This window comes from Taudactylus pleione, unplaced genomic scaffold (assembly GCF_031769625.1).
Source record: "Taudactylus pleione unplaced genomic scaffold, aTauple2 ptg001880l, whole genome shotgun sequence".
NCBI lineage: Eukaryota > Metazoa > Chordata > Amphibia > Anura > Myobatrachidae > Taudactylus > Taudactylus pleione.
In genome coordinates, this window is record NW_028286277.1 from 1,148,834 (window position 1) to 1,174,020 (window position 25,187).

The following is a 25,187-nucleotide window of genomic DNA, read 5'->3' on the forward strand; positions in this document are numbered from 1 at the left end:
TATTTCATCTCTATCCATCAATTTATTCAAACAGTATATCTAATTGCCTATATATATATATATCTATCATCTATTTATTTATCTCATAACTGTCTATCTCATATTTATTTATCTAATGTCTATCTATCTCCTATCTAGCTATCTAATATCTATCTATCTAATATCTATCTAATATCTATCTCTTGTATCTATCTATCTATCTATCTATCTATCTATCTATCTATCTATCTATCTATCTATCTATCTATATCATATTTATTTATCTAATGTCTATCTATCTCCTATCTAGCTATCTAGCTATCTAATATCTATCTATTATCTATCTATCTTGTATCTATCTATCTGTCTAACTATCTCATATCTATCTATCTATCTATCTATCTATCTATCTCTCTATCTATATATCTCATATCTATCTCATATCTACCTCATATCAACCTCATATCTATATCTCTATCTATCTACAGTATCTGTCCATCTCTCTATCTCGTATCCATCTACCTAATACATACTTGCCTACCATTTTGATTTGGTCGGGAGCCTCCCGAAAATCAGGTGCTGCTCCTGACCTCCCGGGAAGGCAGGCAATACTACGAGCTGCCGCCCACCCCTCCTATCCCCTCGCAATAACCCCTGCAACCCCGATTCGCATCATTTTGGCCCCACCCCCTGCTTCATAATGCCTATATTATCGGCTTTGTGTAGCGGGGGCGGGGCCAAATGGACGCGGAAGGAGCAGCCAGAAGGTCGGCAGGTATGATCCAATATCTATCTCATATCAATCTATCTCATATCTATTTATCTATCTATCTCATATCTATCTATCTAATATCAATCTTTCTATCTATCTCATATCTATCTATCTCATATCAATCTATCTCATATCTATCTATCTATCTATCTATCTATCTATCTATCTCATATCTGTCTGTCTCATATCTATTTATCTATCTAATATCAATCTTTCTATCTATCTATCTCATATCAATCTATTTCATATCTATCTATCTATCTCATATCTATCTATCTAATATCAATCTTTCTATCTATCTCATATCTATCTATCTCATATCAATCTATCTCATATATATCTATCTATCTATCTCATATCTATCTGTCTCATATCTACCTATCTAATATCAATCTTTCTTTCTATCTATCTATCTATCTATCTATCTATCTATCTATCTATCTATCTATCTATCTATCTATCTCATATCAATCTATTTCATATCTATCTATCTATCTATCTATCTATCTCATATCAATCTATCTATCTATCTCATATCTATCTATCTAATATCAATCTTTCTATCTATCTCATATCTATCTATCTCATATCAATCTATCTCATATCTATCTATCTATCTATCTATCTATCTATCTATCTCATATCTATCTGTCTCATATCTACCTATCTAATATCAATCTTTCTATCTATCTATCTCATATAAATCTATTTCATATCTATCTATCTATCTCATATCAATCTATCTATCTATCTATCTCATATCTATCCTTGGAAATTGGGACCTCAACAGCCCACAGGATAGATCCAAGCTTTGAGGAAAAATCTGCCAAATCACAAAGCCTTTCCCACTATCGTCAGGGCTAAAATCTGAGCAGATGAGACGTAAAGTAAAATTAATCTTAAATACACAGAATTTACAGGAAAGAGAAATTATGCACTCACAAGCTCTCAATCTGCTTAATGTGCTTTCCTATGATATCACTAAAGTTTTCAAATAAATTGCTTTCGTAGTTTCATAAAACAAGGCCTAGGTGACCAAGCTCCACATTACTGTCCCTGTCTGAGGAAAAGCGCACGCAGAAATATTTTATTTCCAAAGCTGCACATTTTATTTCTTCACATTCCGAGCAGCGATTGAAAGCATTTAAGTGAAATTATAATGGAGACAGTTTCAGTGTTTCCAATCCATTCTCCAGAATAAGTCTGACGATTTCCCAGACTGGAGGGAGCGGTCCTGTGACACTGGTAATACACCCAAACATCAAACCTCCACCAGAGTTACACTTACTGCAAATAAATTATATTCAGGGAGAGAATGAAAGTGCTGCCTGTCTCCCATGTTTTACTACTGACTGATTAACCCGTCCATTGACTCCAAACAGAGAACTGACGTAATGTAATGTAGAAGACATGTACAGTAAATGGCAGCGCAGGTTTTTTTCCATTGTATGATCATAGAGCAGTTCTGTACTGTACTGAGGAGAAAGGTAATCAAACAACCAGCCCTAGTTGACCTAGTGCATCCATAGGGTATGGTATGATATTTTGCAAGTCATAATGTTAACATTCATCATACTGTATCTACATGAGAGTATCAACATTGACCATGTGAGCATTCATCACGTAGACAGTAATGAAATGTCAACATGTTGGAATGTCATCATATCTTCCCTGGTGGCACAATGGTCACTTTCCATCTCCTGCACGGCTTCCGGGTCCCGGCGGTCATGTCAGAGCTGTGTTTCACCGGTGTTCCAGTAAGTAATTATCCCCTATCCCTATCTCTCCCTCTAGTGCCTAACCCTGGCCCCCTCTCAGCCAAACCCTAACTCCCCATGCAACCTAACTCTAACCTCTCCTCTCTGTAGCCTAACCCTCACCCTCCTGCCTGCAACCTAACCCTAACCACCCCTCTCTGTAGCCTAACCCTTCTGCTCGCAACCTACCCTTAACCTCCCATCTCTGTAGCCTAAACCTAATCCTCCTGCCTGCAACCTAACCCTAACCTCCCCTCTCTGTAACCTAACCCTCCTGTCTGCAACCTAACCCTAACCTCCCCTCTCTGTAGCCTAACCCTCCTGCCTGCAACCTAACCCTAACCACCCCTCTCTGTAGCCTAACCCTCCTGCCCGCAACCTAACCTTAACCTCCCATCTCTGTAGCCTGACCCTAACCCTCCTGCCTGCAACCTAACCCTATTCTCCCCTCTCTGTAGCCTAACCCTCCTGCCTGCAACCTAACCCTAACCTCCCCTCTCTTTAGCTTAACCCTAACCCTCCTGCATGCAACCTAACCCTAACCACCCCTCTCTGTAGCCTAACCCTCCAGCCCGCAACCTAACCTTAACCTTCCATCTCTGTAGCCTGACCCTAACCCTCCTGCCTGCAACCTAACCCTATTCTCCCCTCTCTGTAGCCTAACCCTCCTGCCTGCAACCTAACCCTAACCACCCCTCTCTGTAGCCTAACCCTTCTGCCCGCAACCTAATCTTAACCTCCCATCTCTGTAGCCTAACCCTAACCCTCCTGCCTGCAACCTAACCCTTACCTCCCTTCTCTTTAGCCTAACCCTCCTGCCTGCAACCTAACCCTATTCTCCCCTTTCTGTAGCCTAACCCTCCTGCCTGCAACATAACCCTAACCTCCCCTCTCTTTAGCTTAACCCTAATCCTCCTGCCCGCAACCTAACCCTAACCTCCCCTCTCTGTAACCTAACCCTCCTGCCTGCAACCTAACCCTAACCTCCCCTCTCTGTAGCCTAACCCTAAATCCTCCTGCCCACAACCTAACCCTAACCTCCCCTCTCTGTAACCTAACCCTAATCCTCCTGCCCACAACCTAACCCTAACCTACCCTCTCTGTAGACTAACCCTAACCCTCCTGCCTGCAACCTAACCCTAACCTCCCCTCTCTGTAGTCTAACCCTCCCACCTACAACCTAACCCTAACCTCCCCTCTCTGTAGCCTAACCCTAATCCTCCTGCCCACAACCTAACCCTAACCTACCCTCTCTGTAGCCTAACCCTAACCCTCCTGCCTGCAACCTAACCCTAACCTCCCCTCTCTGTAGTCTAACCCTCCCACCTACAACCTAACCCTAACCTCCCCTCTCTGTAGCCTAACCCTCCCACATACAACCTAACCCTAACCTCCCCTCTCTGGAGTCTAACCCTCCCACATACAACCTAACCTCCCCTCTCTGTAGCCTAACCCTCCCACCTACAACCTAACCCTAACCTCCCCTCTCTGTAGCCTAACCCTAACCCTCCCACCTACAACCTAACCCTAAACTCCCCTCTCTGTAGCCTAACCCTAATCCTCCTGCCCACAACCTAACCCTAACCTCCCCTCTCTGTAGTCTAACCCTCCCACATACAACCTAACCCTAATGTTGACATTTTGACATTGTCGATATCATAACTGTCAACATTGCAAGTGTCAACCGTGTGACTACATCCCCACCTGTATATTATCTGTTGATCTACTTTGACTGTCATAACAATAGGTAAAGGGAAGCACTTTCCAAAAAATGATGCCTTAAATCTAAAGGAGGGAGCTGATTGATACCTATTGATCTCTTGTATGTAATGGCAGAGATGTATGGAAGGAAGGAATCCACAGAAATTAAGCAGGGGGCATATACAAAATAAAATTTCCTGTGCCAACTTACAGTATTCACCTCAGCATCCGCAATTATCTTGGCTGGCATGTCCGCGCACTTCCCTGTGACCAGCATGTGGGTGATGGCACAAAGAGGCTTCTGTGCTGTGGTTTTATAATGTCTTCTTCATATGACCCTTAACGAATCATCTCTTGTGAAATGAGAAATCATGACAGAAATGCAGAAGGAATATCTTGTAGAGAAAAGAATGATAGAATGATTATATTCTATACTGTACAATGACAGAATGATTATATTCTATACAGTACAATGACAGAATGCTTCTATTCTATACAGTACAATGACAGAATGAGATAATGATTGTATTCTATACAGTACAATGACAGAATGAGATAATGATTCTATTCTATACTGTACAATGACAGAATGAGAGAATGATTCTATTCTATACAGTATAATGACAGAATGCTTCTATTCTATACAGTACAATGACAGAATGAGATAATGATTGTATTCTATACAGTACAATGACAGAATGAGATAATAATTCTATTCTATACAGTACAATGACAGAATGCTTCTATTCTATACAGTACAAAGACAGAATGAGAGAATGATTCTATTCTATACAGTACAATGACAGAATGCTTCTATTCTATACAGTACAATGACAGAATGAGATATGGTTATATTCTATACAGTACAATGACAGAATGATTATATTCTATACAGTACAATGACAGAATGCTTCTATTCTATACAGCACAATGACAGAATGAGAGAATGATTATATTCTATACTGTACAATGACAGAATGCTTCTATTCTATACAGCACAATGACAGAATGAGAGAATGATTATATTCTATATTGTACAATGACAGAATGCTTCTATTCTATACAGCACAATGACAGAATGAGAGAATGATTCTATTCTATACAGTACAATGACAGAATGCTTCTATTCTATACAGCACAATGACAGAATGAGAGAATGCTTCTATTCTATACAGTACAATGACAGAATGATTCTATTCTATACAGTACAATGACAGAATGCTTCTATTCTATACAGTACAATGACAGAATGATTATATTCTATACAGTACACTGACAGAATGCTTCTATTCTATACAGTACAATGACAGAATGATTCTATTCTATACAGTACAATGACAGAATGATTATATTCTATACAGTACACTGACAGAATGCTTCTATTCTATACAGTACAACTACAGAATGATTATATTCTATACAGTACAATGACAGAATGAGAGAATGATTCTATTCTATACAGTACAATGACAGAATGAGAGAATGATTATATTCTATACAGTACAATGACAGAATGATTATATTCTATACAGTACAATGACAGAATGCTTCTATTCTATACAGTACAATGACAGAATGATTATATTCTATACAGTACAATGACAGAATGCTTCTATTCTATACAGTACAATGACAGAATGAGAGAATGATTGTATTCTATAGAGTACAATGAAAGAATGATTATATTCTATACAGTACAATGACAGAATGATTATATTCTATACAGTACAATGACAGAATGAGAGAATGATTATATTCTATACAGTACAATGACAGAATGAGAGAATGATTGTATTCTATACAGTACAATGACAGAATGATTATATTCTATACAGTACAATGACATAATGAGAGAATGATTCTATACTGTACAATGACATAATGTTTCTATTCTATTCAGTACAATGACAGAATGAGAGAATGATTCTATTCTATACAGTACAATGACAGAATGATTATATTCTATACAGTACAATGACATAATGAGAGAATGATTCTATACTGTACAATGACATAATGTTTCTATTCTATTCAGTACAATGACAGAATGAAAGAATGATTCTATTCTATACAGTACAATGACAGAATGAGAGAATGATTCTATTCTATAGAGTACAATGACAGAATGATTATATTCTATACAGTACAATGACAGAATGAGAGAATGATTCTATTCTATAGAGTACAATAACAGAATTATTATATTCTATACAGTACAATGACAGAATGAGAGAATGATTATATTCTATAGAGTACAATGACAGAATGATTATATTCTATACAGTACAATGACAGAATGATCAAAATATTCTATAGACCACAATGACAATGTTTATATTCTACAGAGTACTATGACATAATGATTATATTCTATAGAGTACAATGACAGAATGATTATATTCTATAGTGCACAATGACAATGATTATATTCTATAGAGCACAATGACAGAATGATTATATTCTATAGAGCACAATGACATAATGATTATATTCTATAGAGCACAATGACAATGATTATATTCTATAGAGCACAATGACAGAATTATTATATTCTACAGAGTACAATGATATAATGATTATATTCTATAGAGTACAATGACATAATGATTATATTCTATAGAGCACAATGACATAATGATTATATTCTGTAGAGCACAATGACAATGATTATATTCTATAGAGCACAATGACTGAATGATTATATTCTATAGAGCACAATGACAGAATTATTATATTCTACAGAGTACAATGATATAATGATTATATTCTATAGAGTACAATGACAGAATTATTATATTCTACAGAGTACAATGATATAATGATTATATTCTATAGAGTACACAGAGTACAATGACAGAATGATTATATTCTATATGCAATGACAAATCATTATATTCTATAGAGTACAACGAATGAATGTTTATATTATATAACGTACAATTATAGAATTACATAATATATTCATAGAGTTCAATGATATAATGATTATATTCTATAGAGTACAATGACAGAATAATTATATTATATACAGTACAATGATATTATAATTATATTCTATAGCGTACAATGACAGAATTATTTTATTATATAGAGTACAATTACAATGATTTTATTACATAGAGTACAATGACAGAATGATTGTATTCTATAGCGTACAATTGCAGAATGATTATATTCTATAGAGCACAATGACTGAATGATTATATTCTATAGAGTACAATGACTGAATGATTATATTATATAGAGTTCAATGATAGAATGATTATATTATATAGAATACAATTATAGATTGATTATAGCAGTTTTCAACTAAATCAGTATGATTTGCCGCCGGCGGTATATCCTGATGGTGGCAGCCCGGCAGGGGTGAAAATCCTGATCATCCAAAGGGAAGTATTGACTAACCCTATTCTACCCCCTAACCCTCCCTTAGGGATGCCTAACCTTATCCTCCCCCCCAAGTGCTTAACCCTAATCTCCCCTCTAAGTGCCTAAACCTAAACCCCCCTTCCCCGCACCTAAACCTCAGTCCCCCGGGGGGGTGCCTAACCCTTATCTCCCCCCGGGGGTGCCTAACCCAACCCCCCCTTCCCCTAGCCTAACCCTAACCTCCCTGGGTGGTGCCTAACCCTGGCATGTGACAGACCCTGCTCGACTAATATTCATGAGCGACCGACACCTAATGAATTGCTAGGCTACATTCTCAAAAATACTGGTTCATCCTACAAAATGGCTGAGGTAAGTCGTCAGGTCCCCTATTATAACTGCTACCACGTATTTCTTCATGGTCATACACAAAAAAATGTGGCTCTATGTTAGAGCCACACAGTTTTGCAATTCAAGTGATGACCTACACATATTTTGGAACCCGTCTCGAATTCGGTGACTGAATAATCAGTGACAACCATCTGTTTTTGCTCAGCACAAAGGTAACCTAGACAGTCTGTAACATTTACAAAGAGTCACTGAGCTGTGGAGACTGACATTTGAGGCACAAAGTCAGACTTGTTTTTATCTAACTAAATGTATTTCAGTCTTGATCTGTCCTTGATCAGTGCTCACTGCCGAACATTTGGCAAGCCAACTTGATCCGAAATGTTTTTGTAATGGTTATGAGCCTTTTGCTTCCTCGCTGCAGGAAAAAAAACACACAATTCCAACATTTTCAGTATCTTAAATGGGAAGCACAACTATGAATCCGATGAACTGTGCAAGTCTGACTGCAATGTACATAGAGTCTGAGTCGGAAGAAGCGAGAATGGCGGACGCAGTGGATTGATTTTTTTACTTTTAAGTCGCACTGCGTATGCGTCCAGATGATCGGTGCCCAGAGCCGGAAGTTGTGATTGAGGGGCACAGGAGATGCACAGTCTTAAATAGGTCTTGGAAATATATTGGGCATTCCTGGGCATACATTTGTAGATGGTCCGTCTTACAGGTATGTTGTGTGTGTGTCACTGACAGCAGCTGCGTACAGAGGCGACCAGCCGCTAATATTGGAAGCCATACTTGGATGGAGAAATTGTACCTTGCACCATAGTGCAGGCGCAAGTTTCTACTGTGCATCTAGAGAAGCACCAATCTGCATTACAGTATCTACAGACACTGACAATGATCGTCTCAGTCTCAGCTCCAATGTGTGAATTATTGTCAGGTAACCCTATGAAAAAGGGACTACGCAGAATTCACGAGCCAATATTCTACATCCGGTCTAATTCAAAATGACATGGGACCCTTCTTCGTGTAAAGCCGGGTATCCACTAGGCGATTTTGACAGGCGATTGCATGACAATGACGTCGTTATCGTGCAATCGCCCGCAAATCGGGCATTTAAATGACAAAAATGACCAGCAATGCGCGTGCCCGCTGGTCGTGTTTGCCATCTATCATCGACTGTACATGCTGGTCAGCCTGACGATCCCGTCAGGTTCAGCACGTACGGGGATGATGGATGTGCCTGGACTGAACGAGTGAACGTTCAGTCTAGGCACATCGCTAGACATACAAACGACAGCACGATTGCAATGGCGTAATCGTGCTCTCATTTTTTATGTCTATTAGTGGATATGCACCTTAAGTCACTAAGGGTTGTGACACATTGGCTCTTTCCACGCCCATTGTATAGCAACCACTGGCACCAGCCATTCCTCCTGGTGCCTACAGTACACGTGCCAGTAGTGTAATCATAGTGGAGATAATGAAGAGTGAGTACAGTCAGTGCCCACGTACAGTATGATTCTATGCAGATTTGTGTGATCCCGCCCCTTTTACCTAACTGCGCGCTGATTGGTGAAAATAGGCGTTATGGTGTGTTCTGACATAGGACAAGTAAGACTGTGGCCCTCATTCAGAGGCGCTCGCAAGAAGCGAGCGTTCGTTCTGAATGAGGGCAGCCGCTTCTATTTTTAAGTGCGGCCTCCTGGTTGTTAGCTAAGCTGTGGGTTACCACCCACAGCTTAACGACCATTGGGGCTTGCGACGAGACCCTAAGGTTGGGTCTCGGCAACTGCAAGCCCCAGGGAGCTTCCTGCTCTGATCGAGCAGGAAACTCCCCACTGACATCACTGATGATGTCAGTGCGGCCGCCCACAAAACGGTAGGCGTTCCTTAAGGAACGCCACTGTTTGTGAAACCACCACCCCACCACGCCTACAAAACGGGCCGAGCTGTCGATCAACATCGACAGCCGGCCCTTTTGTAGTGAGCTCCGGGGCTTGCGCACGCGCAGTGAGGCCGCTGCGCGTGCGCAGGACCAAAACATCGACCCGGTTGCGAGCGCTCAGCACTTGCGACTGGGTCTGAATGAGGTCCTGTGTTTGTACAATTATATAAAGTAGCAAACCAGGAAGAATACGCTTATATGCCTGAGAAAGCTGTTTTACTTGCTGGTGGTCACAGACAGGTGAAAATAGTGATTGATGATTTTGCATATGCGAGGCGTACATCTGTACGTCTGCTGAATTGGAGAGGTTTTTCCAACTGATGTCTAACAATGAATAAGTGTGCGCTACATAATATAAATGGGTTGCAATAATGGTGCAAGTGGGACAGTAGTGTCTGTGACACGCGTTCGGCGTTAACCAGATGCCTATGGTAATGTTCAAAATGCGTAGGGTAATCTCCCACATGTCATTTCTCTGCCTTCAATGTTTGCTGTGTCCAGACTAATTAAACTGCTGCCCGCAGTGCCACATCACTTCCGGGCCTGTTTCAGGGGTGGACGCTATGTCGATGTTTGCCCAGTTGATCGATTTGCTACTACGCATTCGCGAAAAGTCCAGATAATCCCCTACTGCGCATGCTTTTCCTGTTGTTGGGTACGGAGGTGCTGGCTTTGGAACTGACGATGCAAAACCATGGGCCTTCCTGGGCAGTGACCAGGAAGTGGACTGAAGTGAACGCAAAAAAAGGCCGTCTCATGGGCGTGTCAGTGGTTTCCAAATGCCGAGCAGCAGCCACAAAGGCCATGTTTAGAGGATTTTCAGAAGGAGATGCTGCGCCAGCTATAGGCTGGTGCATGGGTCAATGGTGGGTGCAATGGGGTGCTGGCTGTGGAGAGTTTAGAAGCACCTGCGGAGTTGCGCTGTCCATGGACATTGAAAGTGAGCCTCTCAGGGTTTGTGCATGCTAGCGCACAAGGTTAAAACTAGCATTTGCATATTACCGCCACTGCGACACCGCATAAAATCGCAACCGCGATAATGTAATCTTTACATTATTTGCTATAGATATTTGTTCCTTGGTGGCAGGGGCGTTTCTAGAGAGAAGGGGGCCCGTGTGCAGTCTCCGACACCGGCCCCCTCCTCTCCGTCCGGCTGCGCACTGAACAGTATGCCGCACTTAGACTCTGGGCACTAGAGTGTGCCCAGAGTCTATAGCGCATGCACGGGTCACCAGGAAAATGGCCACCGTGGCCATTTTACCCTGTACTGCACATGCGCAAACGAGTCATTTTTACAGGAGCAGACACCGTAGCCGACATGGGACTCCGGAGAGGTAAGTTTTATGGGTGCAGGGCGTGCGGTGTGGGCAGTGGCGGGCTGGGCCGTGGGGCAGGGTGTCATGTGCCTCTCGAGCAGCACTCGAGCAGCACCATGCGGGCCGCAGGCAGTCTGTGTGACACAGGCTGCACCGCATGTGTAGCGCTGACCGGACTCTAACTGTCTGCCGATGGTGCCCACTGCAGGAGCCGTTCCATCTTCCGGCTCCTGCAGTGGGTAATGGGAGAGACGTCATGACGTTATATGACGTCTCTCCCATAATGCAGAGCGGCCCGGGAGGACAGACTGAGGAGCGGATGGCGGCGGCGGGAGCAGGGATTCAGGTAGGTGGTTTTTTTTATTATTTATTACGTGTGTGTGTACTGTGGGGGGGGCACTACAAGGTGTAGAGAGCTACTGGGGGCACTACAAGGTGTAGAGAGCTACTGGGGGCACTACAAGGGGGAGAGTGCTATTGGGGACACTACAAGGGGACAATGGGGACATTGCAAGGGGGAGAGCACTACTGGGAACACTACAAGGGGGAGAGCACTACTGGGGACACTACAAGGGGGAGAGCGCTACTGGGGACACTACAAGGGGGAGAGCGCTACTGGGGACACTACAAGGGGGAGAGCACTACTGGGGAATCTACAAGGGGGATTACTACTGGGGGCACAACAAGGGGGGCTACTACTGGAGGCATTACAAGGGGGGGCTGCTACTGGGGGAACTACAAGGGGGGGAGACTACTACTGGGGGCATTACAAGGGGGGGGACTAGTACTGTGGGCACTACAAGGGGGAGAGCACTACTGGGGGCACTACAAGGGGGAGCTGCTACTGGGGGAACTACAAGGGGGGAGACTACTACTGGGGGCATTACAAGGGGGAGAGCACTACTGGGGCACTACAAGGGGGACGGCACTACTGGGGGCACTACAAGGGGGGACTGCTACTGGGGGGAACTACAAGGGGGGCACTACAATGGGGAGAGCACTACAAGGGGGAGAGCACTACTGGGGGCACTACAAGGGGGAGAGCACTACTGGGGCACTACAAGGGGGACGGCACTACTGGGGGCAGTACAAGTGGGAGAGCACTACTGGGGGCACTACAAGGGGGGACTACTGCTGGGGGCACTACAAGGGGGAGAGCACTACTGGGGGCTCTACATGGGGGATTACTACTGGGGGCACAACAAGGGAGGGCTACTACTGGGGGCATTACAATGGGGGACTACTACTGGGGGCATTACAAGGGGGAGAGCACTACTGGGGCCACTACAAGGGGGGGACTACTACTGAGGGCACTACAAGGGGGGGACTACTACTGGGGGCACTACAAAGGGGAGACTACTACTGGGGGCACTGCTACTGGGGGCACTACAAGGGGGGGACTACTACTGGGGGCACTGCATAGGGGGTTCCACTACTGGGGGCACTATATAAGGGGCTTACTACTGGAGCCACAAGGGGCACTGCATAGGGGGGACCACTACTGGGGACACTATATAAGAAGCTTACTACTGGGGCACAAGGGGCACTGCACAGGGGGGACCACTACTGGGGGCACTGTATAAGGGGCACTGCATAGGGGGGATCACTACTGGTGGCCTTTATAAGGAGGTCTTCTCCTGGGGCACAGGGGGCACTGCATATGGGCACCACTACAGGGGGCTGCCCCATATCTTTATTTTTACTTAAACAATTATTCCATGTGTACCCGCCTCCTCCCTGGAACACTTGAGGGGGAGGGGGGGCCTAAGCACACACGTGCTCGGGCACCCCGGCTACTCCTCTGCCAGGGCCACCTGCACGCATTTGCCCCCCCAGGCTAAAAGTTGCCAGCCAGCCCCTGGGTGTGGTCCCCCCTGGACCCACTATAAATACGCCCCTACTTGGTGGTATAGAAATTATAAAGTAGGAGTAGCTCTGTAATGATTATTACAAATATTGGATTCTTGTCGTGAACGTTGGTTTTGATCTCCCAGTACTGATATTGAATTTTGTGTGCATTTTGAATACTTCATGCCTTTTAACCAGGCAGAATAGGGCTGGGAAGGGATGTTCAGTAACAATGTGTTCAACTAACAATTGTGTGCATGTACATAAGGATATCTTAAGGAGGGGGGGGGTGTACTATACTAAGCCTTGTGGAGTGGTAAAGTGGAGAGATATAAAGTACCAGCCAATCAGCTCCAAATTGTCATGTTACAGGCTGTGTTTGAAAAAATGACAGTTAGGAGCTGATTGGTTGGTAGTTTATCACTCTCCACTTCACCACTCTCCAGGACTTAGTACATCTCCTCGTGAAGAAATGGACGCAGCTCGAGACAGATACGGCTTGTCACGTTGCAGGAACACGCCATGTTTGTCTGCACTACAGTATCTTTCTGGAATAATTTGCACTGACGTTGCTACTAGATTATAATTCTGATACTTCTGAATAAGAGATACAAAGTATGTTATAACAAGGCATATGCAAGACAAAACTAGCCATTACTATTACTGATTGCCGTGAAATGTACAGTAGGTCACTGCGTGATTGACAGCGCAAAGATGATGGCCGTTATATCACTGACAGGCGCGAGTGGATAAATATTACCAAACTATTTTTATGGCAATGTAAATGGGAAAAAAAAATCCCAATCTGAATGATTTGTATCACTTGTCGTTTGCGTTACGGTATTAAGTGATTGTTTTCAGTTAATTGTAATCTTACACTGTCAGCCCTAGCACCTGGTGCTTTCCTTCATGCAAATTAAATCCTGTGAAAAAACACAAAACAGAAAAGTCTGTTTGCTACATTTCTGCAGGAACGATCACGTTCTGAGAATATACTTTAGTTTTGGTTTGTAATGTGGTTTATTATATGCCTAAGAAGAGATGCCATACAATTAAATATTAATATATTTGCATCTTGTAAAATTTACATTAATATAGCGCTTAATTTGGATAAATATTTCTGTAGTTATTAAAGTGCATTTCACTATGATGGCCCGAGCACCTTTCTCTAAGGCTTATCTCTGGGTCTCCAGTTTTGACATAGGTGGGGAGGAAATAACTTGTAGCCCATGAGAAGGCCTCTATGTTCACAGCAGCACAGACTTTTTCAGGAGATAAGTGCGCTGTTCTTCTTTTAGCAATCTTCCCACTGATGAGATCAAGGGCATCAAGCCGCAGATTGACATCTGTATTTACATATTGACATCATTTTATATTGGGACAGTTGGATTAACAAAAAAACAAAACAGTATAGATTGGGATTATTTTTATTAATTTTTTTTAACAATGGCAGGAGCAGGGTCCCCACAACAGCGCAGATTAGCGATGAGAGAATTGCGTCAAAATGATGTGGAGGTATTAAATGTAATGCTATAAGAAACACAGGGCCTGATTCAGAACTGGTCGCAAGGATGCATTCGCACGTAGCCGTCCACAGCCAAAGTATGCAAATCCCGCGATCGCTAGCAAGACATTAGCACGCCCACTATGTTTTGGCGCGCGATTGCGGTATGTAATTAGACGCCCACCAGCCTGACACAAGACGCCCACTTTCCCTTAGTAACACACGTCATCTCCAGGAAGTGCATGAAACAATTTGTAACATCGGCTGACATCGGGCACATACGCAGGACTTGTGGCTGACCCTACCCTACCGCAAGCACTGCGAGTGCCGCTGTGTGTAATTCAGCCATGTGATGTGTATGCTGACGATGCGTCTTAATTATGCACGCCACTGAAATGGCGTTCCAACGCACAGACACACCTGGGTTCGCACCACCAAACCCCCGTTATCATCGACCACACCCTATCACCACCCACAAATGGCACGTCCTGTCACTCATGTTTGCGGAGAGTCTGTGTACTGGCTGCGAATGCTTCCCGATCGCAGGCACTGGTTCACGCAGGTGCACTGCATCTTGTACGCATGCGCAGATTGAAAACATTGGCAGGCTGCGTGCGAACGCAGCCTTGCGACCGGGTCTGAATCAGACCCACAGTTCATACAGTGGGTGGATGCAGGAAAGATAAAAATGCGGTGAAACCCAGAAAATGTGGGTTTGCCCACACCAATCCCCGGAATGTGAAGTGCTCTGGGGCTTGGTTGCTGTGGGTAACGCCATCATCCTGACGGCATTACCCTATAGAGGCCTATGGGCTTCTATAAGGAGAGTGCTAAGAGAGGGATCTGATAGGATCCCTCCCAGCACCCCCTGCGGCACACGCGTCCTTCTGCGCACGTGATGAAGGACTCCACAGGGGCTTCTGGGTCATAGACCCGGAGGTCCCTCCATTGCAAAGGGCCGCTCTTACCGAGAGAGTTGACCTTTGCGGTGTTCGTCATGCAACCCGCCCAGTGTATCCAATTTGTTGACTAAATATTCCCAGCAGATTAAACTGTATTCTTTTACAAGGAAATTTGTTAGAGGATTTTTGCTCGCGCTTCCTGGAGTTTTTAGCAAGCCCAATGTGATATAGGGCTACCCCTAGATTTACCCCAATGGGAGAGAAGTCAGAAAAAAGCAATGGTACATCACAATAACGGCGCTAACTCTGCTGTGCCAAATCATATATACATGGTATATTACCAAATACACATTGGGCCTGATTCAGTGCTGAACGCTCTGACCAGAGCGCTCGCTCTGAATCAGGGCCCTCCTACCTTTTTTTGGAGCGTCCTCATGGACGCTCGCATAGCTGTTGGTTACCAACCACAGCTATAGCGAGCGTCCATGATGATGGTCGCGATGGTCTTGACCATCGCAACCATCGGGCTTGCGACAGAGACCCTGCGGTAGGGTCTCGCTGCCGCAAGCCCTGGAGTGATTTTGGCTCTATCAGAGCCAAAATCACTCCCACTGACATCACTAGTGATGTCAGTGGGGCAGGCTTCAGACGGTAGGCGTTCCCATGGGAACGCCTCCGTCTGGCAGGCATGCCCCCGGCACGCCCACCAAAGGGGGCGTGCTGTCGATGTTGATTGACAGCACGCCCCCTTTGGTGGGCGTGCTGGAGCGACAGCTTGGCTGTCGCAGTCCGGCTCTCGCACATGCGCACGACGGAGCTCCCTCCGTCGTGCGCATGCGCAGTGGGGCAACATCGACCCGTTTGCGAGCGTCCTTTGCTCGCGAACGGGTCTGAATGATCCCCCATATTCCAATATCAACCGTCAGTATTTATAAAAAAAAAAGACATTACTACGACCAGTATATATATGGACCTAATTATTCATCATAAAACACACAGATAATTAGATAAAAGTAGATTACAAAAGTCTTGATAAAACACTTCACTTAGGGATTAAAATTTCCCCCTAAAAATTCACATAACATAATAATATTCACAATAAAAGACAAAGGGGCCCATTTGTCAAAATGTATTTGAGGTAAGATCCACGAAAACACCTGTTTTGGGGGGTTTACCTCAAATTCTAAGTATCCCCCTGATATATTAAGGAGGGACCGTAGCAGATATCTCCAATACCTGCTGTGATCCCCTCCGTTATCGCTGGCAGCCGTCTCCCCTATAGGTTTCTATGGGGGAAGCGATGCTGCCAAATTTACCAATATACGGAATGCGATGCATCCCAGATATTGGCATCCGTAGCTGACGCCATCTGAAAGATGACGTCAGCCGCTGTAGCCTATGGGCTGCACCACACACTATTAGCCGGCGGAGGGATCCGCCGGAACCCTCCCTGGCTATGGCAGCTGTGCATGTGCTGTCCATGGGATGGTGTATGCGCACCACCCCCTGCGCTGGCCGGCAGATCTCCGGAGACATCGCAGGATCAGTCTCCTTTTCGGAGCCCGTGTTCCTGCATGTCCCATATGTTACATCCGGCCGAAGATATCGCTTTTTGCGCCGTTATTGTGATATACCATTGCTTTTTCCTGTATTCCTTTCTTTTACAACCTGTTTTTCAAATACTTTTGGAATTTGCCTGCTTTCAAGCAGCTTCGGAAATGAAGAGGTAAATTAGTGTAGTGTGGTTTGCGCTAAGCAGGTAAGTGCAAGTAGAAAAAGATCAGCTTATTGCAGGTGAATGAGGTCTATTAATAATGTCAGACTTTGGCCTTAAGAGGGAGGCGTTCCGCGGAGGTGTGGCTATAGCAGTTTTGGGGTATGGCTGCATCTCTTTAACAGGACTGTGCATCAGTACTGGTGTGTGCCCCTGAAGATTTGTGCCCACACAGTGTTTGCTTACATGGCATCTCTTCCTTGGCAGTACCCGGGCCCCTGTAGGCAGCCATTAGTGGTTGCACCAATGAATGAGAACGAAGCCTATCTGTTTACTAGGAGCTAATGACATCACAGCGGCCTGCGGCTCACATCTGCTTAAGGGGATGAAGTGACTGGTGGGATCCTTAAAGTACTGTATTCATTGTTTAATATAAAAATTTGGGGGGGCAGACATTTCTGTAAAAATAATTTTAAAATGAATAAAAAAAATAAAAATAATAAGTTTTTCACCCTCTAAACTTCTTACAGAACTTTCTTCTTTTTTTTTATTCAGCGTGAACCACAAATAAAAGATTTGCAGATCGGTGTTCATAAATAAAACAGAGACTCAATTGGCGCGTGCAGCCCAGTCATTTGGCACCTTACCAACTGTTCTGTATGCATCACACGGCACTGTATCGGCTCTAGAGCTTTTAAATAAAGAAAATATGCTTAAATAAAGCGGCATTGACAGTTTAACAGTTTCCCAGCCAGATAATTCAATAGCATTTTGCAGGAAGCACTGGGGAAATAAATAAAAAAAAAAATAAAAATAAAAAAAAAAAAAAGGATGGGGTGGGGGGGCTTCAAAGTAGACAGGTTTTATTTTCATGCCAGTATAAACAATGGCTTTTATGGGACTATTTGCTCAGTTACTCAAGGAGAAAATGATGAAGTTTCCATGGTGATTGCTGTATCTCCGTGTTCTCAGTGGTTGCCGGGTCTGTGTGTCGGAGGCGCTGATAATATGGCACCGTGTCTCTCGGTGTCTGCTGGATGAGCAGTGAAACAGATAGGAATTGTGTTTTAAAATGTCATGTTTGAAAACAAAAAATTCTTTAAAAAAATACACAAAAATAGAAAATTAAAAACATTTAAATGGTTAAAAAACTCCATATTTATCTTTTTTTTATTACATAGTAATAATACATGGAATATTCCATAGATCTCTAGTCAATGTTAATGGCTTTTGACACTATTTTTTTTTTATTAACTACAGTACAGTACTAAACTGATGTTTTTTTAGTTTTTTGACAAAGTGGCCCTCAAAAATTTTCAACTTTTTAAAAATTAAGTTAAATACATATTTTTTAAAAATGAATTAAAATATTTTATTGAAAAATATATATATGTCTAGGGGGTGTCCATAGGCTCCCATTGTAAAAATTACCTCCCACCCCCATTGGCAATAGACCCTTCCCAGTGGCAACTGGTCTCGATTAACACTACCCCCAGCTCCCTAGAGGTAATAGTTCCCCAGATTTGTAACTCCCCATGCTCTCTCCTCCTCCACCAGTGACCGGTGTAATTTTTTAGGTATATTAAAATCCTTCCATGCTCCAGGGTCAAATGTATTTATTAGGGTATTACACCCCCACCCCCAGTGCCAATAGAGACCCCCCATGGGGGCTGGTGTTTGGTTGTTGTTTGCGTGTGTAAGTGCAGAACTGTACTGTCCCATGTGCACAAAACTTTCTTATGTTTACGCCTATTGTATATGCAGATTTGCTTGCATCTAGCGCATATGACTCCTTACGATTAAATAGACAGATTGGAGGAGGGAAGGTGCATGCACGAGTAAATGAGTACAGTAAGGACATGTTTGCATGAACGTGTGAGTCTGACCTAGAGAGAGACGCATGGGCACTTGTCAGCATGAGTACCATTCGCGGGTGCTCAAACAATAGTGCACAATGGGCTCTGAATCAGGGCCCTCCTCCATGAAAATGGAGCGGCCTCCTGGCCGCTCGCATAGCTGTGGCTGACCACCCACAGCATATGCGAGCGGCCAAAAAGATGGTCGCGATGGTCTTGATCATCGCGACCATCAGACTTGCGATGGAGACCCTGCGGTAGGGTCTCCCTGCCACAAGCCCTGGAGTGATTTTGGCTCTATCAGAGCCAAAATCACTCCCACTGACATCACAAGTGATGTCAGTGGGGCCGGCTTCAGACGGTAGGCGTTCCCATGGGAACGCCTCCATCTGGCCGCCACGCACCCGGCACGCCCACCAAAGGGGGCGTGCTGTCAATCAACATCGACAGCACGCCCCCTTTGGTGCGAGACCCGGAGCGATGGAAAGCCCGTCGCTCCCTGGGTCTCGCGCATGTGCATGACGGAGCTCCCTCCGTCGTGCGCATGCGCAGTGGGGAACATCGACCCACTTGCGAGCGTACTGCCGCTCGCGAGTGGGTCTGCATGACCCCCAATATGCATTGATGAGGATTATTTTCAGCAGCGGCTTCTGATTGGCTGATTGCATCTGTTCTCCTCCCACCGATATTATATAAATCGTTAGTTTGGTCTTTATATTAAATGACATCACTGACTCCTATCTGCACTACTTATGTGATATTTGCATTTGGACTCCATCAGTTAGGAGTATTCTGATTTGACGTTTAAAAGGGGAAGACAACGAATGATTGCTCTTAAATTAGTTTGTACTTTTATTTTGTATTTATGACAGCACAGGGTAAATGCAACGTTCATGTTTACTAATAAGACTGTCCAGACACTTCCTTGGTGTATTATATTGTGTACAGATTGGGTACTGTAACTCCAGCATTTGTTACTACACTGTGTTGAGGAGCCGCAACTACTATCGGAAAACTGGACACGGTCGCGTTACTGATGTGCGCTCATCGGATTGGGCATGTGTGAGCAGCCGTTGATACCGATCTTGAGGCTGTGCTACAGCGTACGTCTCCGAATCAGGGGGCCTACAGTCCAGAACGCATAAGGCCATTTATCTCCTCAAATGGAGGGGCCACAACTTATACAGTCAAAGAGGGACTTTTTATGTAATGTGTTGAGTTGCGTCTCCTCCCAGGTCAACAAGCTGCCAAGTACTGTACGGAATGCCTGGCTGTAAGCCTGGATGTAGTCTGGTTTATGATTATATATACTCTACCGAATTGGACTATGTTCTTGTCAGTTTAGCACCTTTCCTAGGGGAGTGTAAGCTACAGATGCGATGTGTTGAGATCAGAAAGCCATGATTAATACGATTAGATTACTCCCCCCTCCTCTGTCTTGCCTGCTGCCCTGTGGCATCTAAAATTGAACCAAATTCTTCGGAGAGGTCTCCCCTGACTGAAGGCAGGCGCTGCTTTCACATTACAGGGCATGTGGATCATCTAACTGCACCAAGCTATGGGCCTCCTCTTGGCATTTCATTTCTCCCTCGTTCATTAGGTGTACTCTCTAAAGTGTAGCCCTGGAGTAAATGAAGAGCTTTGAATCTACTTCCAAAGACAACTTGTTAAAATTGGCTTTCATCACCATGGATGGGGTGGGAGGCATGTCAGCCTCCCTGTGATCCTCAGAGACATAAGCACTACAGAGGCATAGTGACGTTTATATGTGTGCCATCAGTGTCAAGGGGCAATCTCTTCGTTGCATCCCTCTGTGTCTCTCTACTTATTTAAAGCATAGGGGGCTATTTCTCATCCCCTTGAATTTATTGCACGTTTTTTCTTGCAGGCACATGGGGTCCGGTAAGAGCAGAACCCGAAGAAGACAGTAAAGTGATTTCGCTATAACTTTATTTCCGAGATGGTACCCGGCCTGCGTCATGTGCCAGTGTCAGTTATACCTCTGTTCCACAAAAAACCCGGGTCCAACCTGGGTCTTCAGACATGGTTCCAACCCAGGTCCGACACCGTTTACACAGCACCATCGATCTGGGTTATTCTCATATCAGCCCCGTTCACACTCTTCCCTGCTCAACTTGTGAGGTCATAAAAAGTGGGAGGTGACTGCTCCACAGCCACCAATCAGCTCATTTTAGGCATGACCCAGGTCGGATAACCTGGGTTGCACTGTTTAAACTGCACCATTACTCAGGTCCATCCAGGGTATGACCCTGGTAGCTACCTGGGTTGGATTGCCGGGTCACTTGACCCGAGTTATTTTTCAGGGAGCCTTTTACACTGAGCTGCGACCCGGGTAGAACCAGCAATAACCCAGGTTTTTGCTCTGGTGTAAAAGGGGTATTACTGTGAAAATTTCAGGAAATGTAGCACATAGGCTACAATTTTTAACTTCACCTAAAGACGGCGCTAGGGGGCCTGAGGGCCTGATTCAGAGCCGGACGCTATTTGCGCTCGCTCGTCCAGAAAAAGGGGCTGGCTAATTAAATTAACCGTTCGCTCTTTGAGGTCTGTTCACGCCTCTATGTCTGAACGAGCGAACGAAACATGCGAACGTAATTTTGAAAAAACGCCCCCTGGCCGCTCACATCATACATCATGTCCGCTATATATTAGATTAATTGAGTACATCGGACGGCGTATGAACTGCTCGCTATTCTTGTGGTTGGTTTTTCCTACCACAATCATGCGAGCAGTTCTAACTTTAAAACAACCAGGTGACGTGGGCAATGACGCTACTTTGTTAATTATGCACACCCATTAAACACCCGTTTTGACCTTTTGGCACGCCTGCGTTCGGATCTCCACTCCCCATTTTCAAGCACCTTCCCCTGTTGCCACCCACAAACGCCTCATTCTGTCACTCAAAATAGCAGGCATTCGCTATTTAGCGAGCACACGATTTTCGGCCGCAATGACTGGTTCGCGCATGTGTATTACAATCCGTACGCATGCGCAGTTGTGCGAACATCGTTCGGAACGAACGAGCGGCTGCTTACGAGCGGCTCTGAAACAGGCCCTGAGATCCGGAATGCTTAGAAGCTTGAGCAATTTGGCAGACCCCATAGAACTCATCATCGGATTGTAAATAGGGTTCAATGTTCAATTATTCTTTAAGCCCTGGGAATGGCTGCAATTATCAGTCTGCAAAGATCTAGAAAGTAAGTTATTAACGGAATTCTTTGTACCTGTCCCTGTTCCATTAAGCTGTGTTTAGTGAATATCCAAAAATATCTCTTTTCATGGTCACCAGCAAAATGATGCCGTGTTACAGGCCATGATGTGCAGTTAGGTAAACTGTTTATACATATGTGACTTTCTGCACTAGACAGGGGCAGCTACAAATGAGAGGTTAACCTGATAAAAAGGTGTTCTAGTGAGGTCAAAGGTCAAGATAGCTCATTTGATTGTTTTTGTTTAACCCTTTCACATGTTTTGCCCCTTATGACCAGACCAATTTCACCTTTTCTCATCAAGGGGCTGATGAGGAACTAATCGCAAGTCGGTTCTGTGGACGAATTTTGCATATATATATTCGCACTGTGAATGCTAAGCTGCACAGCGCACGCAAGTACGGTCAGCGCAGAGTTGTGTGGAACAGTCGCATCTGCACTTGTGACTGAAGAAGCATAAGTGGCTGGTACTGTAACACGGTGTTGGCATATAGGCTAAATAAAGTAAGGGTGGGTCACTGCAATGGCGGATTATTCAGAGTTGCGCATACAGGTAATTCTGCCTGTTTACAAATGGAGCTTTTGCTCCTACTATAGGGCTAGAGTAAGTACGCAAAGGTAATGACGGCAACTACAAAGTTACAGATGTGTCCTGCTACACCTTTGCTGATCGCCATATAAACGTGCGCACGCATTACGATTACCGTGCAATTACCTGCAGCAGCATACGCTATGGAGTGCACTGCGATCGCATCATGCATTCCTATGGTGGTGCAGGTGCGAACGCACTGCGCGTATCTGCAAGCAGGCACACGCCTCGTACCATGCGTGGCGCAATTTGCTGAGTACGCAGCAAAGATGTATCAGGAATCATCTGTACATCTAACCTCAATATGCCACACAGCACGACTTGCCAGGCATGAGTGAGCCGCCAGGTCCCGGGAGATTCTGCGAGCGCAGGGCGTCTTTTTTGATGAAAATGCTTCTAGGTCGCAATGCGATGCAACTAGGATGCACCAGCAGACTGCGCTGAGTAATGTGATAGGTGACACCTGTATATCTGTGTGCTCCTGAGTCTGTATATGGGAGACTGCGCTGAGTAATGTGATATGTGACACCTGTATATCTGTGTGCTCCTGAGTCTGTATATAGGAGACTGCGCTGAGTAATGTGATATGTGACACCTGTATATCTGTGTGCTCCTGAGTCTGTATATGAGAGACTGCGCTGAGTAATGTGATATGTGACACCTGTATATCTGTGTGCTCCTGAGTCTGTATATGGGAGACTGTGCTGAGTAATGTGATATGTGACACCTGTATATCTGTGTGCACCTGAGTCTGTATATAGGAGACTGCGCTGAGTAATGTGATATGTGACACCTGTATATCTGTGTGCTCCTGAGTCTGTATATGGAAGACTGCGCTGAGTAATGTGATATGTGACACCTGTATATCTGTGTGCTCCTGAGTCTGTATATGGGAGACTGCGCTGAGTAATGTGATATGTGACACCTGTATATCTGTGTGCTCCTGAGTCTGTATATGGGAGACTGCGCTGAGTAATGTGATATGTGACACCTGTATATCTGTGTGCTCCTGAGTCTGTATATGGAAGACTGCGCTGAGTAATGTGATATGTGACACCTGTATATCTGTGTGCTCCTGAGTCTGTATATGGGAGACTGCGCTGAGTAATGTGATATGTGACACCTGTATATCTGTGTGCTCCTGAGTCTGTATATGAGAGACTGCGCTGAGTAATGTGATATGTGACACCTGTATATCTGTGTGCTCCTGAGTCTGTATATGGGAGACTGCGCTGAGTAATGTGATATGTGACACCTGTATATCTGTGTGCTCCTGAGTCTGTATATGGGAGACTGTGCTGAGTAATGTGATATGTGACACCTGTATATCTGTGTGCTCCTGAGTCTGTATATGGAAGACTGCGCTGAGTAATGTGATATGTGACACCTGTATATCTGTGTGCTCCTGAGTCTGTATATGGGAGACTGCGCTGAGTAATGTGATATGTGACACCTGTATATCTGTGTGCTCCTGAGTCTGTATATGGGAGACTGCGCTGAGTAATGTGATATGTGACACCTGTATATCTGTGTGCTCCTGAGTCTGTATATAGGAGACCGCGCTGAGTAATGTGATATGTGACACCTGTATATATGTGTGCTCCTGAGTCTGTATATGGAGACTGCGCTGAGTAATGTGATATGTGACACCTGTATATATGTGTGCTCCTGAGTCTGTATATGGAGACTGCGCTGAGTAATGTGATATGTGACACCTGTATATATGTGTGCTCCTGAGTCTGTATATGGAGACTGCGCTGAGTAATGTGATATGTGACACCTGTATATCTGTGTGCTCCTGAGTCTGTATATGGGAGACTGTGCTGAGTAATGTGATATGTGACACCTGTATATCTGTGTGCTCCTGAGTCTGTATATGGAGACTGCGCTGAGTAATGTGATATGTGACACCTGTATATCTGTGTGCTCCTGAGTCTGTATATGGGAGACTGCGCTGAGTGATGTGATATGTGACACCTGTATATCTGTGTGCTCCTGAGTCTGTATATGGGAGACTGCGCTGAGTAATGTGATAGGTGACACTTGTATATATGTGTGCTCCTGAGTCTGTATATGGAGACTGCGCTGAGTAATGTGATATGTGACACCTGTATATCTGTGTGCTCCTGAGTCTGTATATGGAGACTGCGCTGAGTAATGTGATATGTGACACCTGTATATATGTGTGCTCCTGAGTCTGTATATGGAGACTGCGCTGAGTAATGTGATATGTGACACCTGTATATCTGTGTGCTCCTGAGTCTGTATATGGGAGACTGTGCTGAGTAATGTGATATGTGACACCTGTATATCTGTGTGCTCCTGAGTCTGTATATGGAGACTGCGCTGAGTGATGT

The 25,187-nt window shown here is 44.4% G+C and overlaps 2 long non-coding RNA genes across 2 annotated transcripts in view; one reads left to right on the top strand and one right to left on the bottom strand.

Annotated features, from left to right (window-relative positions):
* LOC148436236 (uncharacterized) overlaps positions 1–25,187 on the top strand; it is a 590,534-nt gene that overhangs the window by 206,267 nt on the left and 359,080 nt on the right. The window lies entirely within an intron of this gene.
* LOC148436238 (uncharacterized) overlaps positions 1–25,187 on the bottom strand; it is a 50,676-nt gene that overhangs the window by 17,955 nt on the left and 7,534 nt on the right. The window contains exon 2 of the long non-coding RNA XR_015876488.1: positions 4,421–4,604. This is a non-coding gene — a long non-coding RNA (uncharacterized LOC148436238). The remainder of the gene's footprint in view (positions 1–4,420; positions 4,605–25,187) is intronic.